Consider the following 21970-nt stretch of genomic DNA (forward strand, 5'->3'; position numbering starts at 1 on the left):
AGCCCCGGCGGGTTGCTCCGAAACCAAGCGTTGTGCTGCGCGGCCTCCTCTGCAAAGTTCCCAGTGGTCCCTGTTTACCGCTCCAGCGGGGGGAGGGGTGTCTCGCTGGGCAACTCTACTTCACAAAGTTCCCTGTGTTCCGGGGCTACCGCCCATCCGGGATGCCTCCCCAACCGGAGAGACTCACCCAACGGCTTTGAGTTGGTCCCAAGTCACTCACTATCTCCTCTTTTGAATCCTGAGTCCTGGAGCAACATGAAATGCAGCCGCCCACTAGTCCGCCATCTTGAACTCTCCCTTTCCTTTAAGTAGATGTGTACACCAGAGTTAAAGCAGGAATGGGTTGTGGCGGAAGTTGGGCTTAATTATTCTGAGCTGGGCTGGAAGTACAGCTTAGAGACTGAGGACCTACCCAGCATGCATGAGGACCTGGGCTCCACTTCAGCAATAGAGAAAAGAAAAGATTTTAAAAAGATAAAAATAAAGAGAAGAAAGAGGGGGAAAAAATCTACTCAAACTTAAAAGTAAAAACAAAAAAGGGAAAATAGTGAAAACAAAGAAAATTTTTAAAAAGAAAAACTTTAAAAGGGAAAAGAAATGATAATAATAATATAAAATAATGATTTAAATTTATCTTAGCTCAGGTGCTTAAAAACATGCGGGAGGGTGGTTAATTATAGGCTAAGCCAATCTGATGTTCTCTCCAGGTCTTGTATGGTTGGAGACCACCAATGTGATGGGAATGGTGAGTCTAGGTTGCAGTTTATCAAAATTCCTCGCAGTTCACAAACTACACAGGCATTTCTTGCCCAATGAGTTAAGGTGGAATATTAGCCTGAACAGTTATATTCCCTCCTGAGGTTTCAGTTTGTACACTAGGGGGCATGGAAAATGCCCCACCATGATAGGCAAGAGCTTTTCTCATTGAGTTTGGTCAACACGAGACCCATTTCAGGCCTATATCCTTTCCAGAATATTTTAACCTGCAAATAATATGCCAAAGCCTCAAAAGTGAGGGGGGGCAATTGAATCCCCACTGAGTTCTGTGCTGGAGTGGGTTCTGGAACTGAGCAAATGTCTACCCTTAATTCTGGTGCCTTCAGACCTGACCTGAGTGAAACTCCCTGTGACTGGTGTTGCTCTGTTTCACAGGAAAAAAGTTGTGCTGAAACTGCCGATTCCAGAGGGAAGTGCCTGCCCCTTCCCTCCCTTTCGCAACCTGTGCTCCCCTTGGTATTAAACTCCCAGTGGATTCTGTCAGGACACACCCAAATCAAGACACTGACTGCCCAGACAATGCAATACAGTATCAGGTTTAAGCCTCTTTAATGTAATTATTTTGGATTTTCTGACCCCCAGGACAGTATCATCTCATGCACGAGGGCCCTTCTCAAGTTGGCTCCTTGCTATAGCACTTTGAAAATTTTCTGAGACTTTTCCTGAATTTTCCTTCTAAAGCTACCTTGTGTAGAACGCAGGTCACTTACTTATTAAGCTGCTTGTGTGCAGGATACAGCTTCTGTACCATGACATGGTGATTCTTTTTCACATTTGCCGCTCTGAGAAGGGAATGTTCCCTTCCCACAGTTAAGGTAGCAAGTATTAGGTGCTGGGGTATTCTGCTTCTCTTATTTTGTTTTTCTCCCTAGTCTCTATATTACACCAAGTTTTATGTTCTTTACTGTCAACTTCCAGTGGTCACCCATGTCCCCTCACCTCCTCAAGCAGTTAAACATCTGTTGCTTGGTCTCTGTCTCATGGAAGATCAGATTGGTGCTGCTTTGCTATCTTCCCCAACATAAGTACTTCTCACAATGACTTGTTTCCTTCATAATCACAATATTGAGTAAAAGCTAGGTCATAGTGTGGTTTCTTCAACAGGAACTCTAGTTACTTTGTTCAGCTCACCCATGAATTTTGTTACTGACTTATGGTTATGGTCTAAATCCACTCAGGAGTCTGAAAGGAATAGAGAAAAATCCCAAATTTGAGCTTATGAATCAGAGATATCTTTCAGTTCCTTAGTCTCATACAGAATTTACTAGAGTCCTTGAATAAATAAAATTATTTCACAGAAATATTGACAAACATTACATTTCATGAACTAAAGAATTTGCACATACATTAGGATATTTTATTCTCATAAAAATCCAACAAGATTGTATATGAGGAAATATGGACTTTAAAAATCATTACATAGAATTCATTTAGTAGCTAAGTATTTTAATGAAACATTATTGAATACATATTGAAATCTACTAACAGAATGAGGAATTTAAGAATCAGTTTTTCTTTGGCTGTATGTTACTTAGAAAAGGTGACTTTCTAAAAAAGTTCAGGTGATTTTAAATTCTGTTTCCTATGTCAACTAAGAGATTTAAACACTGTTTTTCAGAGAGTCACCATTTACTGGGTATCAATCTCATCGGGAGTATTCCAGCTGTGAGCAATTCTAAAATTCGACACAGGAAACAAATGCTTCTTGTATAGTAATTTCTTACCAATAAAAATCCCTAGACCAACCTTTGTGAGATATCAAAATCCAGAAATGAAAGGATTCAAGAGTCAAACCTAGAAGCTGTAACTGATGTTTTTCCCTGTCACCACCTACCCAGTGACTGGGTATGTATCGTCAAGTGGTCCTTTGATTTCATACCTTTTAAAAATTTTACCCACGTGATCATGTGATTCTGTATAATTAAAGTAGATTCATAGAGATGGAGAGAGTGAAAGAAAGAAAATTTATATAGAGATATATAGTTCTTATTCTAAATCTGAAGATCCTATTAATTCAATAAATGCTACATAGAGGAGAATTGTCAGGCTTCATAAAACTTCACGTTCTATCAGTATCCTTCACTTTAGGTAAAATAACTGTAGATTTAATTGTCCATTAGCTGAACATCTGTTACTTAGTTTGTTGAGGTTTAATTACTTATGTGATGTTTGATTGCAAGCAGTTATGATAAAGGTGCTTTCCATTTTTTTTTAAAAAATCTTTTGGGCTGGGGATATAGCTCAGTTTATAGAGTGCTTGCCTATCAAGCACAAGGCCCTGGGTTCAAACCCCAGCACCACACACACAAAAAAATAATAAATAAATAAAAAATAAAAATATCTTTCAATATTTTTCCTTCAAGCAACTATTGGTATGGACATTACTACATTCCTCATATCATAATGATAAAACATTAATCATTAAGATTTATTATTATAGTCATTCAGCTTCTAAAACAAGAACTCCGACTTCAACTATGCAGGATCTTCCTCAAAACCTTTGCTCACTTTAGCACTTTTCATGTTACTCCCTTGTTTTGAATTTAACAGTTATGGCAATTTAAAAACTAATTTTAAAATATGAGATCCTATAAGACTTGAATGAGGAGTGAAACAGAATTTTTTTTTCTTTTTCTACTAATTATGTTAGTCAGCTTTCTGTCACTGTGACAAAATACCTGAGGTAAACATCTGAAAAGGAGAAACAATTTATGTCAGCTTGGAGTTTCAGAATTTTCTACCAATGGTTGCTTTTTCCTGTTACTTTGGGTCTATGGCAAAGCAAAACATTGTGGGGGAGTGTGTGGTAGGACAGAGCTGGTCCTCTTGTCTCATCATGGTCATGAGGCAAAAAAAAAAAAAAGAAGGGCAAGGGTTCCAATATCCTTTTCCTTGGCATGTCATTCCAGTGACCACCTCCCCACAGTGCAATCAGCTAGGGACCAAAACTTCAATACATGAATCTTTGGGAGAACATTTAAGATACAAATAAAAACAACAATAAGTAATGTGAATAATGTACATAACCCACACTCCAGTTAAATAATTGAGTATTTATGAAACATACCTGCCATAACTATGTGGAAATTTTTATCACAGATTGTATTATGCATATTAACTTAAATTCACTGTCAATTTACCTTTTAATTTTAATAATTTTTTCTAATAAAAGATACTTTTATCTCATTTTTTTTCTTCTCCACAAACTACAAGAGGGTGTTTGTTCTGAATTTTTACATAAGTCACCCCACTCTTTGAAACCAATGATTTGAAATGTCACCATTAACACTTCCTTTTGCAAGTGTTAAAATTATAATGGGCCCACACCAATAAGTAGGAGGTGCTAATGGACAGTTTTTATTTTGTCCTGAATGCAGAGTATCTATTAGGAAAGAGATGCTGCATCACTTCTGAAAATCTTAGTGATTTCTTAACAGAATTTTCCATGAGTCTTCAAAAAAGTAACTGCCATAAACTTTTATGCTCTGTTACAGAGAGAGAGCATCTGAATGCTATAAAATTTTTAAGAAAAGTATACTCTTATTTTTATTGCATATAGATAAGAATTACTTTTTTTCTAGATCTGTTGTGAAACAACCTACCTCTGACACAGTTAAATAAGTGTTTGTGGACCAGAGACTCATCACACATTCATGATATATCCAAGAAAAATCTATGTACCTATTAACTTTCACCGAGAATAACATAAAGATATAACATGAACAATAATAGTTTCAAATGGTTTTGTGATGAACTATACCATATGTTTCTATCTGGACTTCTCAGAATTCCAATCATTGAAAAGCTTGAACAGCTGCTACCATTTTGCAGATAATTGCTATAAGATGCATTTTGTCCTTCCTCATGTTGATTTCTCCTTCTGTCTCTGTGAGTCCAATTGGATGCTTATCACGATGTGTCTCCTAAATGTCTGTTTTCTTCCCAAGTTCACTTTGCAAACTAAATATTTTTATATCCAAGAAAAAAATCCTCCAGGTGTGTATCTTTCTAAGACATATGAAAATTGATCATAAAGATTTATCCTTCTGCTGACTCTGTGTTCTCTGTAAACATTTAGTTTAGGTCTAACCTTTAAAAAATGTAGGATGCTGTCCTTTTTCTCTGAATAATAGATTGTGGTTTTTTTTTTCTCCAGATCTGTTATGTGATAAAGAACACTGAGAATCCAAAAGCCAAAGCAGAGATTCTTTCTCTCTTTCTCCATTCCTTTCTTCCTTTTAATTAAAAGAATTTAAAGAACATTGCTCAATCTGAAATATTTTTGCTCAACTATTAATTTAAGCACACAAATTTTGATTGCAATAGAATAATTCCAGTATTGCATCATGAAAAGAGATTTTTGTTCTTAAATATTACTCAACTTAAAATAACAAAATTGTACATTTGTGTTTTATATAAATGAATATAATCCTCTAATCCTTTGTTTATTGAGAAAAGTCTGGGTGAATTTTTTAACTTTTAAATTTTGTAGTTTTAAAAAGACAGTGATTAGAGTATGTAATAGTGTGAAATATAGCTATTTATCCAAACCTATAGTATTATTAAATATATTGAGCACAGAATATTTATGAAAAGAATATTTATTTCCCTTTAAGCAAAGTCAGCCTTAAGGCAAGAGTTTCCTGTGTGGTTTCATAAGTTCTTAACCATACTGACTTATGAAATTAAACTTTTAAAAGCTATGATATTTCCAAGGATGAACAATATTTTCCTTTCTCTTGAAACACTTTATTAACATGAAAGGCAAGGTGTTGTCTTCAATCACTTTTTATAATACATGCTTCCACAGCTGTTGGAAAAGGTTACATCCTTGTTATTATTTCCATTAAAACCTGGTGATCAACTTTGTGATGCCCATCCTCTCCAGCGAATTTACTTGAATGAAATGGATGAGAGCCCAGGAGAGACAGAGCGTGATCTACACTCACAGTACCTTAAATAATATAGTCTTGTTTAACAAGGTCTAATTTGTCTCAGTGCAGTTTATTATCTTTCATCAAACAATGGCAGGGCAAAATTTGTCTTTGATTGACATGTTCATAATTTCTATACTTTTCTGAACTTAAAAAAATGATTTACAGCCACAGTATAGAAGATTTTTCTAATAAGGGCAGAAAATTGTAGGAAATTGCCAGTTACCTTGTCGTGTCTATTAGTTGGTGAGTTTCATTCCACTCAAATAATATTTAGCTTCTAAAAGAACAGTAATGGGCAAAGAAGAGAGATGGCTCCAGAGATGAAATATCAGAGCTAAATAAAACAAACATTTTTAAATTTAGAAATTTGTTATTTGCATGTAGGAGGGACATTACAACTATAGACTATTAGTAAAATTTTATGCATTTAGTTGATTAAGGAATACTCTTTTCTACTTTATGGAATTACTTTTAATAATTCTGACTCATTCAAATATCTAAGACAGAATCATTTCCATTTGGCCTATAAAGATTTCTTTCTACTTTACTATAATGAAATTGTTTATAGTTTTCATCTCTATTGCTAGGTATGTACTAGAATTTTCTCTAAATTATCTAACAGTCAAGCAAGTAAACAAAAGTTTTGGCTAAATATTTAGAAAATATATATCTAACATGTTTATAAATTACTTATTAAAATCACTAGGCTATACCTAAAATGAGTGAAACAATTTATATACATGTATTAAAATCTTATACTTTTGTGGATTTCAAATGGATAAATTAGATTAAGTCAATTATAATTCAGTTTATGATTCAGTTATTAATCCTTGTGACTATCCTATTTTATTGAATTTATTCATATCTTATTAGTAGCTATTTATTATATTACATTTATTATATTTCTTGATCATGACATACTTAAACTAAACTTTAGTCAAGGTTCCTGATTATAGGCCATTTTTCTTAGAGAAAGAAAACATTTTGTTGTGAATACTTGCCCTGCTCCTTTGAGATGTAAATCTTCTGCCAACCTTCTACCAGTTTTGCAACCCAGAATGTCTTTCTCAAGGACCTTAGAAATGTCTCTTCCAATGTGATCATCAAGAAAGTTAGGGCTCCATCTTCCAGCTTCTATGGGACAGTAGGTTCCTATCTTAGATAAATACCAGTTAGCAAACATAGAAGGTCAAATCATACCAACCAACTTCTTTCCTAAACCTCCCACTACTTTTCTGCTATCTCCTCCTATTGTTTTAAAACTCTCCTACATCTTGGTAAAACAGAAAAATATGACTTCATAGCACCTAGACAAGATTTAGAGAAATGGGAAGGATATAAGGCCAGTGTCAAGAAGATCTGATGAATTATTAAGGTAGCTCAGAAGCTCATTTTTCCAGGTATGGTTGCTGTTTTTCACAGGACATTGGGATTTTAAGCTGACACTGCAGAGATAAGAGTCATCACTCATGACTCAAGGAGGAGAATATTAGTAAAATGTATAAACTTGAACATTGTCATGATAAGGAGTTATTTCTTGCTTTAAAGGTTGAGCCCACTTTCCCTTAGCTGTTAACTAGAAAAAAGAGACCAGAGATAATTCCGAAAATTGGATACATATGGAAATTCACAAAGGAAATTCATGAACAAAAGAGTGATGAATCACTTCTTCAATATCAAGGTAAAAAGGGCAGACATAGAGCAAAATAAAGTGAAATAGTTTCTCAGAGATACCAAAAAACTGTGATTTTAGTTGCCATATTTACATATTTGAAATATGTTCTTAGGTGTCCTTACACTCTCATATGTTCATCTCTTAGTCTTCCTCCTTAATTGAGCAATTCTAAAAAATATTTTATATTTTTCAGTTTGAGTATTTCAATTTTTAGTCTTTTAAAACACACTCCTGTGCCGCATCTATTTCCTACCACTCCGACACTTGACATGGTTCTGTTGGAGCAGAGGATTCAACACTTGACACCGTTCTGTTGAAAGATCATCCTCCCTCTTGGGGTCCATAGGAATGACATGTCTCCATGTGCAGTTGCTTTTAATGCTAATAATCAATATATCCTTATATTCAGATTATAGAGAATACTGGGGAGATTTCATGGTATTGGGACACAAAATAACATACAATAAAGTTTAATATTAATACTTAGATGAAATCATAAATAAGCAATTATGATTTGCTCAAATTTGTAAGGAACCTGTGATTTCTTGTAGTTTGCAAATTCTCTAAAAGTTATATATGAGAGTGTATGCCTCTGAGCTTTGATGTGGTGTTGGTCTTCTTTGCTTTCTTAGTGTTTATGATTAAGTTTAAGAATATTTTTCCCACTTAATAAATAAATAGGTTAATCATAGGTACAATTTGTATTCTTCCTATGTCTAGTTAGAGTTTTAGTCTGTCACTGAGTACATGAAAAAGAATAAATATTAATTAGATTCCTCTAGTCTCTGTTAGTAATGACAAAAAACATCCCACTGTTAATAACTAACATTAGAGTTCTTGGAAGGGGTAATTTTTACAGAAACTTAATGATGTATTCTTTCAGGAAAATTAAAACTAAACGGAGCATGGTGCCCTCTACCTTGCTGGGAACTGTTTTTCTTTTTATTTAAGCTATCATACAGTAAAAACATGTTTCTTGAATAAGATCATTAATTATACTCTTGAAGATTTTTTACTTAACATTTCCTTGTATTAACCATAAAATGATGTAATCGATACCAAAGGAAAAACATATAAAAAGACTCTGTGAACAATAAAGATTCAGACTCAACCTCAGAACACTTGGTGTCTCTGTGTGCTGTTTCTCCACTGCAGCAATGCCTCTCATCCACCTCGGACCCCCAACTGCTGCTAGGGTTGAACCCCGGCACTCCTGTCTATTGGTAATTTACATCTTTGGGATTTAATATCTATATTCCCAATAGTAGTATATTTAGTCAATTAGGAAGAATTTCATAGAAGTAAATACTATAGGTAATTAATACTTGACTCCATAAACATGAAAATATTTTAAAACTGTATATGTACACGTATATCCCATATTTTGCACTTAATGTTATTCTTAAACAGTGTGATCAGAATTAGTACCATGGCATATTTAGTGCAGGGGACACGATTATTCACCTTCTTCATGAAAGTTTGCAGTGAGCTGACTGGGAATACTTGAAATATTTTCACCTCTAATCTCTTTGGTGTGTTGTCACCCTCATATCTCTTATCACCAAGCATTCCTGCTTTTAAGAGTTGTGTGTACACCCAGTATTTCCTCTCTCTCTCTCTCTCTCTCTCTTACAAAGTAAAAGCTCTTTATTATCCACTGGGAATTATACTGTGTAGTTAGTTCTTTAAATTTCTTTTATGGAAGAATGAAATTGTTTACGGAAAAATCAGGTGACCAGAAAGTTGATCTTTGAGTAATGAAACAATATTCTCTCTCTTTTTCTTAATTAGCAGATTTGTTGCATCAGGAAATATTAAAAACGAATTATAACTTAAATTCTGTCTTTCAAAATTTGCAAAAATAGATATTATATTAGAAGTTCAATTTGGAAACATAAAAATTAGGAAAAGGACATGAATAGCTTTATTCTACATTTTGAATTAGTGTGAAATGTCTCAGGAAGCTGATTATGATCTGCTTTAGCAGACAGAAGATAATCAAACTTTGTCAGATCAATGTACTTGAAATCATTTTGCAATATAGTGAACGTCTTCTAATTCTAAGGCTGAATCTCTTGTAGTGGTTTAAAATGCAAACTTCCTCAATACCATGATAATATGACAATAATTTGACTTTAAAATGTTCTGATATTTAAGCTTTATCACAAACAAAATAACTGATATGCTTCATATTTCCTTTCCAAGTTCATACTGTCTGTATACCTTGTAAAAATTAATTGAAATACATATTTCCCCAAGCAGGTATGTGTGTCTGCATGAATGCACCATCAGTTTTAATAGCAAAAATGGTAAAATTATATCTTGTTCCTGCTCAAGACCCACAGTTGTCCCTATTGGAGATAACCACTTACCCTTTTTCCACATTTATCCTCCCCAAAATAGGCAATACTTATGTGGAAATGAGAGCATTCTGCACCAGTGTTTGAAAACACTTTCTCACTTTTGTCTTAAATATTCTTTGATTTATAAATATGTAGATCTAATTCATTCTTTTTATTTGACACATACTGGCATACTTCATTTATATAATTATGTAATATTATTGATGGATGTTAGACTACTCACAATCCATATTGCAAAAATATAATGCATCATGCATCTTTGTGCATATACATTTTCAAAAAATAATTGATGTTGATTTCCGGGTTAGAGGTATGCCAAATAATATTGGTGAATTATACTCCAGTGATCAAACTTCACATAAAATTGCAATCCCACTTAGGATACGTAATTTTTTCTGTTTTCTAACCTTTCTAGCCACTGATGATCATGAAAGTCTTAAACAAAAATTTCATTTGATCAACAGTCATTTCACCTTTTCATAGATATCACTAAGTCACATGTGCCTTTTGCTTTCTAATGAATTATTAGTCATCTGTGATCAATTCATAAGAATTCTTAATGGTAGTAGGATTTTACTTTGTACTAAACAGATGTATTTAAAATTTATCCTTAATGCTTCAAAACAAATCTAAAACAATGAATTTATAATAATTTTGCTTTTTGGTACTCTGAATTGAACTTAGGGGCACTCAATCAATGAACCACATCCCCAGCCCTACTTTGTATTTTATTTAGAGACAGGGTCTCACAGAGTTGCTTAGCTCCAAACTTATGTTGAGACTGGTTTTGAACTTGTGAAACTCCTGCCTCGGCCTCCCAAGCCCCTGGGGTTACAGGTACACAACACTGTACCCAGCAACAATTTAAATCTTACTGTGATTAAGTTGATTCAATGACCCTGGAAAGGAAAAATGTAATTGAGATAGTGTCAAAAGAGACATTCTAAATGTCACATGCACATATATGCACACACACACTTAAATTTATATGGAACTTAAATACTCCATAAAATTAAATATATAAAACTAAAAAAAATTGCCCCTTCTATGAGGAGAACATCTATTTCCTTATACTTTTTGCTTCTTAATATAATACATATTCATGACAGACATTCATGAGAAATAGTTTATGAACTGAAGGTGGCGCTGATTTTTTCACAAAAATGTTGATCCTACATTGTTATAATTTTGAGATATCTTCCTTCATTCTTTCTTCATTCCCTACCCTCCCTTCCATCTCGCCACACATACCTAGCTCACCATTGGAATTTCACTATCTCTCAATAACTTGAGTTACATAATTCTTGAACAACAACTGTATTTGGGTTTTGTTCACTAATTCATTATGAACACAATTTTTGATCAGGGAGATTATTCCATTTATTCATTGATAGTAAAATGTGTACATTTTATTTAATGCCAAGTGTTTTCAAAACTCTTGTTATTATAGCCCTAGCCATGTATTTTTGTATGTGTGTTTGTGTTGGTAGGAGTTCTCCACTTCATATTATAGAATAATTATAAACTGTGCTTAATTTTTGTACTATTTACCTTTATAACTCTGTAATATATACATTTTTTAGGGCTCTACTAGTAATGTGGGCTATTTAGAAACTTTACCACTTTTTAACATCTGATTTGTTGCTAGAAAAGAAGAAAAAAGGGATTTTTATTTCATGTCCTCTCCACTCCTCTATGTAAAGTCCTAATTTGGGAAATATTATGATACTAAAATGTTTTCATTGACTGTACAATTTGAAATTATATAATTATATTATTGGGTTTATAAGTTAAAAAATAGCTATCTTCTATCTAACAAAAGAGAGACAAGTCACACACATATAGGACTTTCTATGGTCTTCTACCATCTATCTTGAGATTTCTAGTAACTCACATAAATATTATCATGGTTTACAATTTGTAATATGAACCACTTGTGTGTGCATAAATATTACAGTTTATCATTTGTGTACATTTAAGTGAATTAGTATCAGGTCTTTCCAGTGACTTTTCCATTATTCTTATATTAGTTTGAAATTTATATCCTAGAAATTGGTAAGAAGGGGTCATAGGAAAGTATTCCTTCAGATTTTACAATACTTGAAATGTATATAATTTTGCCTATTTTTGGAAGGCAGTTTTCTATGTTCCACTTAATTTGCTTTGAGGAATTTGGAGATGGTACACCTGTGAAATGTTAAGAGAAACCAGAAGAGATGCTGATTTCCCTTAAAGGTTACTTTCTGCCTCGATACTAGTAGGCATTTTTTTGAAACTTTATTGTAAATTATCATGATAATACATTTTAAATCAATCTGCAACATGTTTTTTAAAAAAACAATTTGCTTATAATTACTAAATTTTAATACTGAGATTTTTCTCAAATTTGATTTGATTTTTCAAGTGTTATTGTTTCCCTTGTAAGGAACATCATTTTTGTATACATTGTATCTGCTTTGTCTTCCATGTATATGATTTGGTTTTTGACTGTTTTTTTCTAAATATTATTTAACTCAATATTCTTAAACTTGTAGGATCAGCTTTTGCATCACCTCAAAAGTCCCTGTTCCATTTTCACATGATGGAGTCAATAATTTGAGTGACATGAAGGAAGAGCTTTATTGGCAACAAGCCAGCAGGCTGGGTACTTTTGTTCTATTTAAGACCCTTTGCTTGCTTTGGTCTTTATACTAATCTTCACTTATATACCAGCATCATTAAATATGAAGGTTTATTGCTCAGTCTTTCTTTGGTGAAGAAAATTATTAATTTAAACTTTACTATATCATCTTTTACCTAAAATCCTTATTATCTCCTGTATATTACTGTCAAAATAGCATCAGAAATGTTCTTTAACAATATTGCCCTTAATGAACAAGATTTTTATTTTATTTTATAATCACACTCAATCTAGAATTTTATTTTTAAATCAATATTTCCACAGATTGAAAGAAAAGTATATCTTGTTAAATGAGGGGAAGCTGGAGCTATACAATTTAAAAGACAGTATTCATATGAACTATGTACTAGACTTAAACCTCATTTTGTTAAGAGTGGAAATGGTTTTAGGAGATACCAATAACTACAATTGAACCAATGATATCAGTGATATAAAAATGTGTACCATATGGTCATTCTAAAACAAAACACATATAAAATGCCTGTAGATACGAAAGTCAATCAATAATCATTTTGTGAGAACTAGAAATGTTATTACAAAATATTCCATTCTCATCGTAGCTTAAATAGAGCTGTATGTCTAAAAACCTGAATTATCATTGTGAAGGTAGTTTGAAAGTGTTCATACTTGTTTAAAAATATTAATTATATATTTCCTTTATCAAGAATGCTGAGTTGATCACTATACTATGTTTTTTTTTTCCATACATATGTATTTAGCCTACAGGCAATTTACTAGTTCAATAAAAACTATTTGAAAATAGACTTTAAAGTTTTCAGTGGTGTATTGTAGCAGAAACAAAATACTAGCCAGAATATATAGGATATCTATTTTTTTTCCTAATACATTGCTAAATCTTTTAAGAAATGCAAATGATGAGATTTCTCTTATTGTATCAATTCTAAAGCACCTAGGTTTCAATAAAATTAATAAAGATAATTTGAAAACTTAACTACATAAATGAGAATTAGCACTAACACTATTTGTATACATTCATATACATATAAACATGTACGTATGCCTATACATACATACACATATATGTATACATGCATGTTTATGTATATATAAGCATTATAAAGTCTTACTCAATATATTTCCATTTTCTTGCTCATGATAAACTTATAAAATATAATACTGAGAAAATGTGATTAAATATCTTTTGAATATATTTAAAATTTGTTAGCAGAAATCATAACTGCATACCATTTCTCAAGGCATGAGTGAAGGTGTTAATTTTGCCACAACCTCACCCTAATTATTATGTTATTTTTAAAAGTATCTTTTCAGTATGTGTGTGTCATAGTATATTTGAAAACCTTTTCTCATGTTTACTATATACCTAATACTTTTGAGATTTGCCTTTCAATAAACTCTCTTCCTTGGTTTTTGCTATATATTTTTTCCTGAGTAAATATTTGATTACTTTCATTGCCTTGATGTATATACTTAAAATATTAATGTTTCATCACTTTCAAGAGAAAGACGAAAGAAAATGCATGGAGGTATATGATAGGGGAAATATGTCTCTATCCTTCCAGCATATAATCAGGGAGCTCTGCTCTTCATATTCCTCATGATTATAAATAATGGAAATAATGAAAGTTGCCACCAAAAGACTATAACCATCTATAATCAGGTTAGCACAAATTATTTAGGCTTCTACCTCAGGTGCTTTGTGACTGCAACTTAATTGAAAGAAAATAACACCGTCAATTAAAAATAGAATGAGAAGTGGGTCATGAGCGAAATGTAGTTTCTTTGGAATCAAAGAAATAAGGTATAATTAATGGAGATCTAATTAGAAAATGTGAAGACATGGATAATTTGTTCTCTTGTTCATCTATAATTGGATATACAGCATTTAAGTCATGAAATAAATAAAATAAATGGATGAAATTATATTCTGATGGGCATAATTAGCAAAATTATACTTTTAAGTAATCTTAACTATTTTTCTTCGAGATCAATACTAAGGTTTCTAGTTTAAAATAGAATCTCATCTAGTGATAGCCATGGGATGAAAAATAAAAGGTTTAGCACATTTCTTTTTGTGTGAGGAAAAAGGATTTCCTGGGATTGTTAAACCAAGCAGCTACCTGGCTATTTGGGGCTGGCAGTAAAGAAAAATGCAACTTGCGTTCAGTAGGATAATCCATCAGTGGCAGAAAACCAGTGAGAAGCACAAATTCCCCTCTGAAATACTGTTCTTGTGATTATAATTCTGGAGGGGAATTTACAGTCAATATATATCCTAATTCTAACTTTTTCTCACATACCTTGTCAATTGAGGAACTATAGAATTAAAAAGTAACATTAAAAATCAATCTACCTGAGAACACTGAGAACCTAACATATGATTCGTTTCTATATGTAGGAGTTGATTTTCCAATCATTTTTAAGAATATACATCGAAGCAATAGCTCCAAGAATTAGTTTGACAAGTCTGCAAATGTATTGAGAGTAATCCCACAAAGAGAAAGGATTGAGTTTTTTAGTTAGGTGATACACAAGGGAATGCCTAAAATGTACTCTATTTGACATTCTTTCTTGCTCTCACATATAAAAGTGTTTATATTTATTTACAAAGGTTAAGAGATGTATGGTTATCGTACATCAGCAATACCTTCTTTGGAAGGATTTTCTTTGTCAAAGAATTATTCACATTCCCATAAAATATGAAAAAGAAAGTAATATATCCTCTGTTCTACTGTGAGAAATCAAGATGTATTTATGACTCATACTAAAGAACACAAAGCACTTCATTTTACTTTCCAGTAAAATGATTGCTAAACTTGCTTCCAATTTAAAATAATTATAAAGTTATGTAATGAATAAAATCCATTCTTTTTAATTAATATTCATCAACTTAAAAATTGGCCAAAATCCAAAACACTGACAACAAATTCTGCAAGGATATGGAGCAATAGGAATGCTCCTACATTGCTGCTGGAAATGCAAAATGGTGCAGCCACTTTGAGACAATGCATCAGTTTCTTACAAAACTAAGTTTATTCTTACTATCTGATTCAGTGATCATGCTGTTATATGCCCAAATTAACTGAAAACTTAAAACCTGCGCTTATGTTTATAGCAGCTTTATTCATAATTGTAGAAAATTGGAAGCATCCAAGATATTATTTAATAGGTCAATGGGTAAACTTGTAGCATCAAAAATTTAATAATGACATATTATTGATTGATAAAGAGAAATGAGCTATCAAGCCATCAAAAAATGCACAGAGAAACATAAAATACAAATATTAAGTGAAAGAAGTCAATATCAAAATTCTATATATTGTACACATCAGGCAAAATTATGGAGATAATTAAAGGATCCATGGTTCCAGAGATATTAGGGAAAATGAGATAAAGTTGAGTACAGATTTTTTTTTTTTTAGGAGCAGGGAGACAACTGGTGAACTATAACGGTGAATGCATATCATTACACATTTGTCCAAATCCCGAAGGAAAAGTGAATCCCAGTGTAATCTGTGGACTTTAGGTGACAAATTTAACAAATGTCCTATCCTGACGCTGATGTTGATAGGGTTAGAGTTTGTGTGCATATGTTGGCAGGGTGGAATATAGGAAAACCTGTACTTTTTGATTCATTTTGCTAAGAACCTAAAACTTCTCTAAAAAAATGAAGTTGATTAATAAAAAAAAATAAGTTTTGTGGCTTGCTATATAGTCACTATGCTAACCCTTCCTCCCAGTTTAGCCATTCTCTGCACTACACATCCCAACATCCTCACCTTCAAAGAAGATAGCATTTTTTCTGCTCTGAATCTGTTGGGAGGTCAAGGCCTTCTATTTTAACAATGATGATAATAAGTAAAGAACATACAGACAAACAATAGAGGGGTGGAGCAAGATGGAAACTGAGGTAGATTCTTTGGCAGTCTCTTTCCACTGAACACCAAGTAGAACAGCTATTCATGTACCATACTAACAGTACAAAACTAGGAAAAGGAAACCAGGTGAGAGTCTATAGTTTCTGCATTTAGAATAACGAAATGAAAAGATGCATTGAAAAATGTAGGAAGGGAAGTGCTGCCCATGTCAACCCTCAAATCCAAGCAGCCCAGAGCTGAGAGGTTACTCCTTCTTGGCAGAAGAAGACAAAATTTAGTCTAGGTTTTTATCTTGAAACCCAGTATAAGGGCTGCCATGGTGAAAACCAAGTTCTGGGCCAAGCCCCATGATGCCTTCACCAGACCAATACCTAAGGACAGAGCATTAGGCCAGGAGGTAACAAGACTGCCTCCACTAACCCTCCTCTAACCTTGGATGTCAGAGGAAGGAGCAGGATGCCACCTGCTGTGGAGCAGAGGGTATGAAAGCAAACACAGAACTGTCTCAGAACTTTAGTGCTATGCCTGCCACCGTGAGCTAGGCACTCAGTAGAAACTTAAATATCCATTTGCATACCAAGCTCATAAACAGAGCCTCTAGTCCAGCTTCTTGTATCAAAGGTAGATCTGTGCACCTGCAGAACAGACTCAAATTTTGGCCACATCAGTTTGTTTTGGAGTGGAACAATGGCCCTCCACCTGAATCTATGCAGATCCCTGTGGCTGTGACACACAGGCATGATCACCAACTTTAATGGCTAAGAAACTTACTCTACCACCCAACTTCAAACTGTGGGTAGCAGGGTTATTGTCAAGCTAGTGCTTCCAGATGGGGCTCTGGAACTTCCCCTGTCCAGAAAAGAAAAGTCTAGAATCAAACAGCGTCACTGCTGAATTCTATGCGACATGTATGGAAGAACTAATAAAATTTGTCCTAAGTTACTCCAAAATATAGAAGAAGAAATAATTCTTCCAAACACATTTTACAAGGTAAGCATTACCCTCATACCAAGAACAAACAAGAACACAACAATATTAGAAGCAAAAACTATGGGTCATTGTTCTTGATAAACATAGATGCAGAAATCCTCAGCAAAATACTAGCAAACCAAATCCAACAGCACATTAAAGAGATTATTCAGTATAATCAAGTGTGATTCATCCTAGAGATGCAAGGATTAAACCTGCACAAATCAATATGTGGGATCATCATATCAACAGAAAGAAGGACAAAGATGATATGGTCATTCCATTGATGCAGAAAAGTCACTCGATAAAATTCAACATCTTTTCATGATAGACCCTGAAAAAATTAGCCATAAAGGAACATACCTCAATGAAGTCCATTTATAATGCAACAGCTAACATTATACTGAGTGGGGAAAAGCTGAAAGCTTTTTAACAACAGGAACAGAACAACGATGTCTACTTCCACCAGTCTGATGTAACATAATTTCGAAAGTTCAAGTCAGAGTAATTATGTAAGTGAACAATAAAAAGGGGATTCATTGGAAAAGAAGTCCAATAATAACTGTCTGTACATGATATTTTATAAATAGAAAAACTCTACTAGAAATTGATTAAAACTAGTAAGTTTATCAAAGTTGCAGGATACAAAATCAACATACAAAAATCAATATAAAAGTGAAAAAAAAATTAGAAATCAAAAAGAGAGATAAAATATCTCTACAATGAAAATTACTCAACCTTTATGAAAGAAATTGAAGAGGACAAAAAAAAATGGAAGCCATCCTATGATAGAATCATATGCTGTCAAACGACCCAAAGCAATTTACAAATTTCAATGCAATCGCTATCAAAATGCCAATGTCATTCTTCAGAGAAAAAGGGAAAGCAATTATAAAACTTATATGGAATCAGTCATAAACCTTGAATAACCACAACCATTTGAGCAAAATGAAAAAAGGAGGGTATTGTACAACTTTAAAACATAATCAAAATTGTAATCATAAGAGCACAGCACTGGAAAAAAAGTAGACACAGAGACCAGTGGAATCACAGGAGAGAACCTAGAAGTAAACTCAAGCATCTACATTCATTTTTTCTTCAACCAAGTAGCTACAGATATACTAGAAAGAGGGCAGCCTCTTAGTGAATGATGTTTGAAAAGATGGCTATCCACGTGCAAAGAATAGAGGTAGACCCCTATCTTTCTCCAGTTACAAATGTCAAAGTCAAAATGGTTTGAATTTTTAAATGTAAGACCTAAAATGTTGAAACTTCTAGAAGAAAACTAGGAAAAAGGACATTGTGTGGGACATGGATTTCTTGGACTAGACCCCCAAAGCACAGGAAATATAAATAAGAAATAGATAAATGTGGTTACATAAAACTAAAGTGCTTGGGCACAGCAAAGGAAACAACATAATACAAAGACAACCTACAGTGTGAGAGAAAACAATTGCGATGTAACATATAGGATCAATGTACAAAGTATATTAGGCATTCCATAAATTTAATAGCAATAAAAATGACCCAATTTAAAATGGGCAAGGGACCCGACTACACATTTCTCAATAAAAGACATACAAATGAAAAAAATGTTAAACTTCACGAATCATTAGGAAAATGTCATCACCTTACCCCAGTAAGAAAGGCTGATATCAAAAAGTGCTGGTGTCTATATGGAAAAAAGGGAACCCTAGCACACTGTTGATGGTAATGTAAATTCACATGGCCATTATGGGAAAACAATATTTAAGTTCTGCACAAAATTAAGATCACAACTACATGATCCATCAATTCCACTACTGTGTATATATCCAAACACAATGAAAGCAAAGGTCAAAAAATATCTGCACTCCTATGTATGTTGAAAAACTATTAACAATAGCCAATAAATGGAAGCTAAGTGTCCATCTGCTGATGAATTGGTAAAGAATATATATATCCACACGATGGAACACTGCTCAGTCACAGAAAAGAAATACTGTCAGTTACCACTATGTGGATGGAACTGTAGACCATTATGGTTAGTGAAATAAGTCAGTCACAGAAAGACAGATACTACATGTTCTCACTCTTGGAAAGAGTCAGTCTCATAGAAGTTAAGACTATGATGATGATTACCAGAGACTGGGGAAGGTAATAAGGGGAGGGATGGGGAAAGGTTGATAATTGCTACTAAGTTACAGTTAGCAGCAAAAGGCTCTACTATTCACAGCATGGTGATTATAGATAACAATTATGTAACACATTACAAATGGTAGAAGACAGGATTTTAAAACTTTTCATCACAAACAGATGATAAAAGTCTGAGAAGATAATATTTTAAACTGATTTAAACATAATTCTATGTATGCATGTTTGAAACATTACATGGCACTCCCATTAATATGAACACTTTTTGTGTATTAAAGATAAAAATAGTATTTTTGAATCACATTTTTCTGTATCCATATTATCACTCTTACATATGGAATCTATGCTAATTCATGTCGCTTACTTTGAGCAATAGAACATCAGAAAAAAATCATGAAAACTAAGTTTGAAAATGAATTGCATACTGGAACTTCTTATTTTGGAGAGCTTCTATGAAGTTCAAGCTGTCCAGTTAGAAACACTTGATTGAGAAAACAACCTCTTGACAAATTTCTTTTTTTGTGTGTGTGTGGTGCTGGGGATTTGAACCCAGGGCCTTGTGCTTGCGAGGCAAGCACTCTACCAACTGAGCTATACCCCCAGCCCAAGGAAACAACCTCTTGAACTGTCACACATAGGAGTGAAGCATCTTACATCAAACATTCCCAGTAGAGTTGCAAAATGACATCAGTCATGTAAATAACTCCTGAAAATTTATCCAACTCCCCACAGTCAAAATTGTCCATTGAGGCATGAGTAAATGAAGCAATTGTTATTTAAGCCATTAAGTTTTCATCTAGTAGTAATATATCCACATACAATGGAAGATATAATGACTTGTACCTTTTTTAAATTGGGGTAATCTCTAAAGTCTCTTTAAATAAGGTATTCTGAGTAAATAAAATTGAGTCAATGAATAAGCAAAATAATAATGTCATAACTTATGCTTCAGTTGATATATCCCAATATATCAATTTCATAGAGTAGTATCTTCATACCAACATGTACTCCTCAACTAATAACCTCTAAAATTATAAGGTATATCATCAGAAGTCTGAATGAAACATGGTTTCCATTTCTTTATAGAGAGAATGAGACAGAAATGTAGAAGATATTCAAGTGAGTTCCATATTGTTCACAATATGAAACAGCTCATCCTCCAAAACAGTGAATGCTATTAACTGCTTTTCCATTAAATTCTTTTTTCAAGAAATGCAATGACTGAGCATGATCCTTTACCATAACCCTTTAATTTCCAAATATAAGCTGGAGAAAAGAGATCTACAGCAAATTAAAGTATCTCCTGCTGCTTCCCCAATGATAGTCTTAATTTTCTCATTCTCTTGAGACAGAAAAGCTCTAGTTTTACCACTGCCAGGTGTTTGGGTTTTATTGAAAGCATCATTTGAACTAATTGTTTTCTCTTATTGAAATTTCTGGATGTGCCAGATTCACACTTATCCAAACCCACAAACCAGGTGTTGAGATTTTGTGGCAGCAATATAACTTTATTGGGCTCATTGTAATAGGACCTTAACTCTAATAACTATTTGCATTTATGGTCCCTCAAGAATAGAACCTGTTGTTCTCTCTTGTTTGGGAACTGATTAGTGTACTCCAGCAAACTCCAGTGGGAGTTGGCCATCTTCATTCAGATGAGTAGGAGTAAGGCTCATTTCAGCTGCAAAACTCATTCTAAAAAAATCCCTACTTGGTTTTACTCTATGACAATTCATTAGCAAATGTAGAGGTAAAGGTCTTAGAAAAATCGAAGGACATGTATATTTACATATGTTACATTCTAAAAATTTTGGGTGCACAAACTAAAAACCTCTATAGCAAACATACACTCCAGGCTGTACACATTCCATTTTAACCTGTCCAATGCGAAAAAGGAGGTAGCATGCATTACCTCCCTAACTCCTTTGGTGAAAGTCAAAAGTAATTACAGCAAGTTCTACTAGCAACCCACTCCTTGCAAGCTTGGCAGATTCTAACCTTACAAGACAAAGAGATATGCTTCCACCCTTGTCATCTAGGAAGAATTTCTACTCATTTTTAGTTTTCTCCATCTTTTATATTTCTTAGTTTTCTTTTTATAGTTTTTAATTTTATCCTTTCTTTTTTATTTTTCCATTTCAAAATATTTCCATCTTTATTATTCTTTTAACTCGTGTATTTTTGTTGTTTTTCATTTAACTTCTCTCTCCTTTCCTCCTTTTTCCCCCAATTTCTCATGGTGCCAGCGATGAAGCCCAGTGTTTCATGCATATTGGACAGGTGCTTGACCTGTAAGTTACATGAACAGCTTCTACCACAAACCAGTCCTGCTCAAAATGAAACAGACATGTATACTTAAAGAAGGGACATATGTTCCCACATGCTGATTCATGCCAAGGCAAGGACACATAGCAGAAGGCTTAGGTCTGACTCCTGAGCAGACATTCACACAGTAGGTGCAGAGAAGAGAAGATGTTTATTCAGGTCCTGGGTGGGTGATCCCCATCCAGGGGAGCTGTTTCTTAAGCACCCACCATGCCCAATAAGGAACCTAGATCTGTACAGGTCTCCAATTAGAG

Source organism: Sciurus carolinensis, chromosome 12 (assembly GCF_902686445.1).
Source record: "Sciurus carolinensis chromosome 12, mSciCar1.2, whole genome shotgun sequence".
NCBI classification, from domain to species: Eukaryota; Metazoa; Chordata; class Mammalia; order Rodentia; family Sciuridae; genus Sciurus; species Sciurus carolinensis.